The following is an 8,362-nucleotide window of genomic DNA, read 5'->3' on the forward strand; positions in this document are numbered from 1 at the left end:
TAGTATCAGTTATAGACTATATATATATAGACTATAGTGTATCAGTTTGCTAGAGCTTCCATAACAAAGTGCCACAAGGTGGATAGTTTAAATAACAGAAATTTATTATGTCACAATTATAGAGGCTAAGAGTTCAAAATCAAGGAGCTGGCAGGTTGGTTCCCTTTGGAGGCACTGACAGAGAAATTCTGCTACGTTTCTCTCCAGGTTTCTGGTGCTTTGCAGATGATCTTTGGTGTTCCTTGGCTTATAAATGCCAATATCTGCTTGCATGTTCACATAGCTTTCTGTGTGTGTTTGTGTGTGTGTGAGTATGTGTGTGTCTATCTTTGTCTTGTCAATTTTCCCTTTTTATAAGGATACTAGCCATATTGGAATAAAGGACCCATCCTTAATGTCAAGCCTTCATGTTATAGTTACATCTGCAATGAACTAATTCCCAAATAAGGTCACATTCTGAAATATTAGGGGTGAGAATGTCAATGAATGAATTTTGGTGGGACACAATTCAATCCATAACATGTTGTCTTTGTTTATTTCTATAATAAATAGGGATGAACAATTGATGATGGAAGTGAGACAGCTTGGGAGTAGAGAAGAATAGTGTAAGAGTAGAAATAAACCTAAGTAGAGAGCTGCCTAGTGAAGTGAGAGAGCTAAGATGTCAGGGAGGGAGTTTTATCAATTTGATACTAAAATCATGTATAATGCACTTCTTTTGCACTAAATCTAACCTTTCATAGGGGATGATGAATATTTCATGAAAACATTCCACATGAATAAATTGATATTCTATCTTACTGATAAAATGTGCTCTTCTGAATCAAGAAAAAAAGAAAATCAGGCCTCTATTTCTTTCCTTTGGAGCTTTCTAATATGAAGTTCCCCGAGTACATTAACCTTAAGAGGCAAAAAAAAGTAGCATATTTTCTTAGAAATTAAAAAAAAAAAAGATTTAGAGGCAGCCAACATTTTACCATTGAAAACATAAGTAGAGATGTTATAGACTTCCTATTTTGATGCTCCTAAAATGTGGTTTGCTGTGACTGACTTGGGATAAACAGAGGACATAGCTCAAACTATCCTGTAAGAAGAGAGAGGACATCATAAAGTGGATAGAAAAAGCCAACATGGGCTCTGCACAGAGCCTAAGGAAGCATGACTCTCTGGCAAACATGCCAGTGGGCCCTGGCTACTCACCCATGGGATGTACAGATCCTGATGGCTGGGTCCCTGATGGGCCTGGGTAACATCTCCCAGCAGCTGGTGAAGAGACAGGGTCTGTAGGAACACCAGACAGGCCAGAATCTGACCATGGTATCCCTGGGCTGTGGCTGTGTGGGTCTCATAGGAGGAGGCTGGTACAGTGTCTTAGATCAGTTCATTCCCGGCACCACCAAGGTGGATGCACTAAAGAAGATATTGTTGGATCAGTGAGGCTTTGCCCTATGTTTTCTAAGCTACTTCCTCCCACTGGTAGGGACATTCAATGGACTATCAACCCAGGACAATTAGGACAAATGACAGTGGGATTATTGTGATGCCCTCATCACCAACTACTCTCTGCGGCCTGCGGTACAGTTAGCCAATTTATACTTGATCCCCTTTGTTACAGCTTGGCCATTGTCTAGTATGTTGCTGTCATCTGAAACTCTTAACTGTCCTGGAAGGCACATCAGCTCTAATCCTGCCTGGCTCCATTTTCTACATGTAGCAATCATGCAGCTCGACCTGCTCTGGTTGCTCAGACAACCTCCATCAGTGGAACACACTATGTCCATAGGGTCAGATTGCTGGTCAGAACTTAATGGGATTAATGCTCTGAAATGGCCCATTTCACTCTAAAATGTGAACTGACTGCATGTGAAATCACTAAAACCTATATAATAGTCATTCCCACCGCACAATATGTATTCCATAAATATTTTTTGAGCCAAAAAAAAGAAAGAAAAAAGAAAAAGCCAACTTGGTGATGATAAAGTTGTCTTGGATTAGTCCTACAGTTCACTAACAGAGATTAGGGAGCTATTTAAAATGGGAGTTGTTTGTTTTCTGAATGAGATTAAGCTATTTGAATCAGTTTGCTTCTGGGGATATAACTTTTGCCCAATCAGAATCCTGCTTAAGGAAAGTCTGGAGTCAACAGTCTGAGTGATGTCTCCTTGTAAGGTACACTGCACAGCCAGAGTCATTATACTGGCACTGAACACCTGAAAGAATTGGAGGAGGGAGATGCTGAAGAAAACAGTGAGAGGGACCATTCAGTAGACACTGCCAAGGTTACCCACTGTTGTGGTTTAGCGAATGCTGAGTCACCTACGCAGAGTTTCTACAAGACAGAGGTGGGCCATTCTGAGTTTTGGTGGTCACAGAGTGTGGCTTCTGGGAGGCCACACTCTACTCTGGAGCTCAAAACAAACAACAGAAAGAGGAAATAGATACTTGGTGCATAAAAGTTTTTTTTTTTTTCTTGGAGAGGTTTTTGCTATAGGGCATGTGCACTTGCAGGAGAGACAGAGAGAGACAGAGAGACAGAAAGGGAGAAATCACTCCCTGAGGGTTTGGCCACACTGCAATCCCTTCTCCTCCATTCCCCTCTCAGGATTTTTGCATGCACGCACACACACCCAGCATGAGCTTCAAGCTGCCAGGTCCTGGACTCGAACTGCAGTTAACCACATGGGAGTCTAATGATGTAACCGTTAAGCCATCTGTTGGTCTCAATGCACAAAAGTTTTAACTTGCAAGCTTAACCTTCAACTTGCTGCTTCTACTTTGTCTGCCTAGCAACCCATCCATAGCCCAATTTTCCATCATCTCATTTCTTACTTGAAACAGCATAATAACTTATGTAGTGTTTATTATGTGCCAGACTCTGTTTTAAGTGCTTCACAAATAATAACTCATTTATTTCATGCAACTGATAAGGAAGTGGAAGTACACTGCTATGGTTAGAATGTGTCCTTCAAAAATTTGTGTGTTAAGATTTGGTTCCTGGGGACCAGCAGTTGGAGTAATGGCTATGTCGCTGGACTCCCATGTAGTGGACCGCGATTTGAGTCCTGGACCCAGTGGCTTAAACTCACGCTGGGCACGTGTGCCTGTGTGCCTTAGATCCCGAGAGGAGAATGGAGGAGAAGGGATTGTGGCGTGGCCATCCCCTCTGGGGGATGATTTCTCACTTTCTGTCTTTCTGGCAAGCGCATGTGCCCTTTAGCAAAAACCCCAAAAAAAAAAAAAAAAAAAAAGAAAAGAAAAGAAAAGAAAAAGAAAGAAAGAAAGAAAAAGATTTGATTCCTACTGTGAGGGAATTAAGAGGGTGGAAATTTAACCCAACTATGGTGTGAAAAGGTAGAATTTTTAAAGTGATTGAGTATCAAGGTAGAGCCCCCATGACCAGATACTCATGGGTTTGTAAGGAGAGAGAATAAAACAGACACATGAACACAGATATGAACAGAGGTAAACGCTTGCTCTGCTCAAGTTCTTGCCATGTGATGCCCTGTGCCACCCTCAGGACCTCACCATCAAAAAAGCCATCACCAGATGTAGCTTTTGACTTTGGACCTCCAAGACCATGAGCCAGATAAACCTCTATTCTTTTTTTTTTTTTTTAAGAATTATTTTATTTAACTTCATTTATTTATTTATTTATTTAAATTTGACCAGAGAGGGACAGAATGAGAGAGAGAGAGAGAGAGAGAGAGAGAGTAAGCCACCATGTCCAGGACCCGAACCGTGGTTGACCATGTTGGAGTCCAGTGCCATTAACCCATTAACCACCACGCCACCTGCCGGCCTCTAAACCTCTACTCTTATAAAAAAAAAACAAAACAAACTAAACAAAAACAAAACAAGCCCAGACTCAGGTATTTCTGTTATTAGCAACATACCAGACTAAAACATACAGAAAGATGAAGTAACTTGCCTAAGGTTGTAGTGCTAGCAAATTGGCAGAGCCAATATTATACCCCAGTAGTCTGACTTTAGAGTCTATGTTCATCACCCCTGCCACTTAATATTGCCTGGTCCATGTATGAAGAAAGGACAGTGGAGGCAAGCAATCCCACTGTCCAGAACCTTCAGGGTTCTAAACCCTTCTAAAGCTCATTTTCCATATAGCTGTTAGTGTGGGAATTTATAAGTTATAGCTGTTGTTGAATAAAAATCTTGCTAAAACAGAAGACTCTTGACATGTTATATTTTCTTGAAGATTGAGTAGGTTTGTTACGGACATGATCCATGCATTCACTCTATGTGTATTTGGATGCTTATGCTGTTAACGTAGTTGTAGATGCCAATGGTGACTGCATGGGACTATAGCCGGATGAGTTTTCTGGTTGGTGTAAGACAACAGCGTCTCGATGCTCTACCTGAATGCTTAGCATACCTATTGACATATCTTCAGCTGAAAACACAGGTGACTGAGATTGGCTCTAGAATCAGACAGATCTAGGTAATTCATGTTCAAGTGGCCCACCACTTAGTAGTTTTGTGACATTGGGCAAGTCAGTGAGCTTTAGTTTCCTCATCTGTAAAAAGGGATAAAGATATTTTCTACCTCAAGGAGTGTGAAAACACAATGAAATAATGCAGGGGAAGCACAGTGCTTTGGCCCCATGTGAGCCTTGTGATCACAAACCAATCAGAAGGTTCCTTTCATTCTATGTAGGAACACCACCAATCTTAAGCACTTGGGTATCTCTTCAGGGGCTCTGATCTTTCCAGCCCTGTTCACTTGCAGCTCTATGCTCAAGTGCAACTTCTAGGCTGTCAGAGAAGCCTCTCCAAGTCCTAAGCCAAGTAAACCCAACCCTGCCTTAGAAAAAATAACATGAGCTATTGGTTGACCTGCCTTGCTTGAGAACAGCAGATGGCATAATGATTACATTGCTGGACTCCCATGTACTTGACTGCAGTTTAAGTCCCAGACCCGGCAGCTTGAAACTCACGCTGGATATGTGTGCATGTGTGCATGCATACATGCCCAAGATCCCAAGAGGAGAACAGAGGAGAAGGGATTGTGGCATGGCCATCTCCCTGGGGAGAGGTAATTTCTCACTTTCAGTCTCTTTCAGTCTCTCCGGCAAGTGCACATGCCCTATAGAAAAAACCTCTCTCTCAAAAAAAAGTTATGACTTGTATAAAGTAAGCACTCAGTGAGTGGTGACTTGAATGGTATACATAGTAAGCCAGGTGGTTGATTCACCTCACTCTGCCTTGGCTGTGCCTCACTTTCTCCACCTGTACATGGGCCTAAGAATACTTGCCGCCTACACATCTTACTGCTGTTGTGAGGCTTGTCGTAGGCAAAGGCCATAGAGAGCGGAGGATCATTAGAAGATGTACATCTAACAAAGTGGAAACCTTTGAACTTTCAGAGCTGTGGGGTTATCGTGTAGAGACCTGTTATCTTCATCTTTCAAACTCCTCTTCAGCATTTCAATTACTTTAGACATGAAGTGTTCCCTTCCGGCCCCAAGCCAGTGAGTACACATCCAAGAGAGCATCCTTCCTGCTTGGCAGCTTCTACCCCAGTTTCTACTCCAGTCCAACTCTCACCAAAACTCCACCGAGTGACAGGGACTAAATAACCTGCACTTCCTATCACTGCAGAAGTCCCATGCTACAGTATTTAGTATATAGGAAGAACAGAGAGTGGTGGTGTTTGTCTCATAAAAATTTAAGGAGTATGAATTGTCAAAGGCCATGGAGAGATTAATAATATATTTTCAGGGTAACTTACTTAAGAATAATTTCAGTTCATTACTCTTTCGTTCATTCCACTTACATTTACTGAGCATGTGTTATGTAAAAGATATTGTTCTAGGCACTTAAGGACACAGGCGTGGACAAACCAGATTCCCTGTCTTCATATACATTGCACTCTTGAGAGAATAGACAATAGTCAAATAAACAGATAAAATAATGAGAAGATTTCAGGGAGTAATAACAGTTATGAAGAAAATGAAATAGGATAACTGGTTAGATGAAGCCCATGATGAAGAAGATGGTTTAGTTGGTATAATTAAGAAAAGGCCCCATTCAAACCAGTTTGTCTCATTCTGGAGCTTGGGGACTAGACGTTACGTTGTCCATCCATCATTAGAGATCTCTTGCCATATCTGGGGTTCCTTTCAAATTGTAAGTACTATCAAAATGGATTGTACCAATGCTACTCCTGCCTTAATGTGAATTTGTCATCAAACCCTTTCCACCCCATCCAGAGAGAGGAAGCACAAGGTGGCTGACAGACTGAGTTGGGTAAAGGATGAAGTGGGGTTGAGAGGGAGCCCTTTGCAGCCTCTGTGTCATTGTTTCCACCTTTGAAACAGGTGCTTTACCCCTCAGGAACAATCTTTAGATGACGAGTGACTAGAAATTGGTTTAAGAGGTTTCCAAAGCCATAGATCTTGTGATCACCGTTGCCATACCTGCATTCTTCCCTTCCTATCAACAAACACTGGAAAAGCTCTGATTCATGGCTTTGGGCTTGCCATGCATACCTCTTGTTCTGAGTCAGAGTGGAAGAGCTCAGAGGCCTTTGGTTGGTAGGGCTTAGTAATGAGGAAGGAAACGGTTCCTTGGAAATGAAGAGTTATACTCATCAAAGTGATCAGTAACCAAAGAACGGTGACTTGGTTCTTTGTTATATGGTGGAATAGAAAAGAGTAGGTGTGTGACAGCGCCAGATCCAGATGACCCCGCACTCCTCAAAGGGCCAGTGCCAGCTTCCTAGGAAGTAGGTGGGGACGGCCCCAACTGCACCTCCATATTGTTTATTTTTGCTTTTCCCGAAATAAGCCATTTCAATCTTTAATTTCCATGTGGAAACACTCCCCACTCTCCCCTGCCCCCAAAATGTGGGTGGAGAAGAACAAGAACATACAACTTCAATAATAGGCTCTTGCAGGCAGTAATCAATGACCTGAATTGGGAAATTTTACTCACAGCAGCCCTCTTCTTCTTACTTTTGGATTGTTCCATCATTAGTGGCTATACGCTAAAATGGCATAGCAGTCAAAGTCACTTGGACATTCTAGAAACATTTAGAACCCAGCAAAAATAATATATAATTTTTAGTATGTGTTTAGCTGTGTTCAAATCATTTTCTGTCATACACTAATCTTACAATGATGCTTGGTAAAGTGGCTATTCTATTATCTCCATTTTACAGATTAGGAAACTGAGGCCCAAAGAGGTTCATTAACTTGCCCAGCTACAGAATGGCATGGCAGGATCGAAATCTAGGCAGTCTGCTCCCTAAGCCTGTCTCTTAACTATCATACCACTGCTGATTCTTCCACTGTCTGTGACAAGTGCTAGCCAACTCTTAGTGTTTCCAGCTGCTTGTGTGTAAATGGTTGTCTAAACTTGGCCTCTGCCACTCCATGTGTTCTTTTTTAGAGAAAGATTTTTGCTGCAGGGTGCATGCACTCACCAGAGAGAGACAGAGAGACAGAAAGCAAGAAGTCACCTCCCAGGGAGATGGCCATGCCATAATCCCTTCTCCTCCAACATTCTTGGGCACGCACACATACATGCCTCGCATGAGTTTTAAGCTGACAGGTCTGGGACTCAAACTGCGATTAACTATGTGGGAGTCCAGTGACGTAACTATTACACCATTTCCTGGTCCATTCCATGTACTCTGTATCTCCTGCCCAGCTACTTCCAGGAAAGTTTCGAGGTGATGACTTACCCTCTAAGGATTCAGACTACCTAGAGGAATAGTTTACTAAATGTCTACCACTGGCTTCTAAGTTTTTGTTACCCACCCACGCATTTCTCTCAAGTGTTTTTCATGGGCGCTTCTTCCTCAGGGAACCAGGACTATGAACTTCCAAAGCCCAAACGAGAACCATAGTATTATCTGGAAACTCTGAATTGGGTGGGCGCCAAGCCCATAGTATTATCTGGAAACTCTGAATTGGGTGGGCGCCAAGCCCAGAGATGGCCCTGGGAGACACTCTACTTTTTAGAGATGACTGATTTCATTTTCAGAAACTCTGAGCCGAAGCAAAACCTCGATGAATATTGGGGTGAGAGCCCAGAGTTGTTTATTATATACAGCAAGAAATCCTGCCTGGAGCTCTTAGGAGAACAGTTCTGTCAATGAATTGGTTGGCTTAGATGTGCTTGGTTAAGTGGTTGAAGCAATGTGCTTATAACAATAGCATCATGAGTTTGCTGATAGGTCCAAGAGTATGTCGGCTGGGTGTGGTTTGTTTTACCACAGGGACACATGCTGAGGGAGAGAATCTGAAAGTTTCGAACCAAAGATTCACCTGAATTTTCTTGAAGGAACAGGACGAAGTGAAAATGCAAACTAGAAAGGCACAGCTTAACTGGCATTTGTAGC

At 42.3% G+C, this 8,362-nt stretch overlaps 1 pseudogene; it reads left to right on the forward strand.

Annotated features, from left to right (window-relative positions):
- Positions 1 to 1,158: 1,158 nt before the first annotated feature.
- LOC102489019 (protein Mpv17 pseudogene) lies at positions 1,159 to 1,685 on the forward strand (annotated as a pseudogene).
- Positions 1,686 to 8,362: the final 6,677 nt, after the last annotated feature.

The sequence above is a fragment of the Tupaia chinensis genome, unplaced genomic scaffold (genome assembly GCF_000334495.1).
Source record: "Tupaia chinensis unplaced genomic scaffold, TupChi_1.0 Scaffold000706_1, whole genome shotgun sequence".
Taxonomy (NCBI): Eukaryota; Metazoa; Chordata; class Mammalia; order Scandentia; family Tupaiidae; genus Tupaia; species Tupaia belangeri.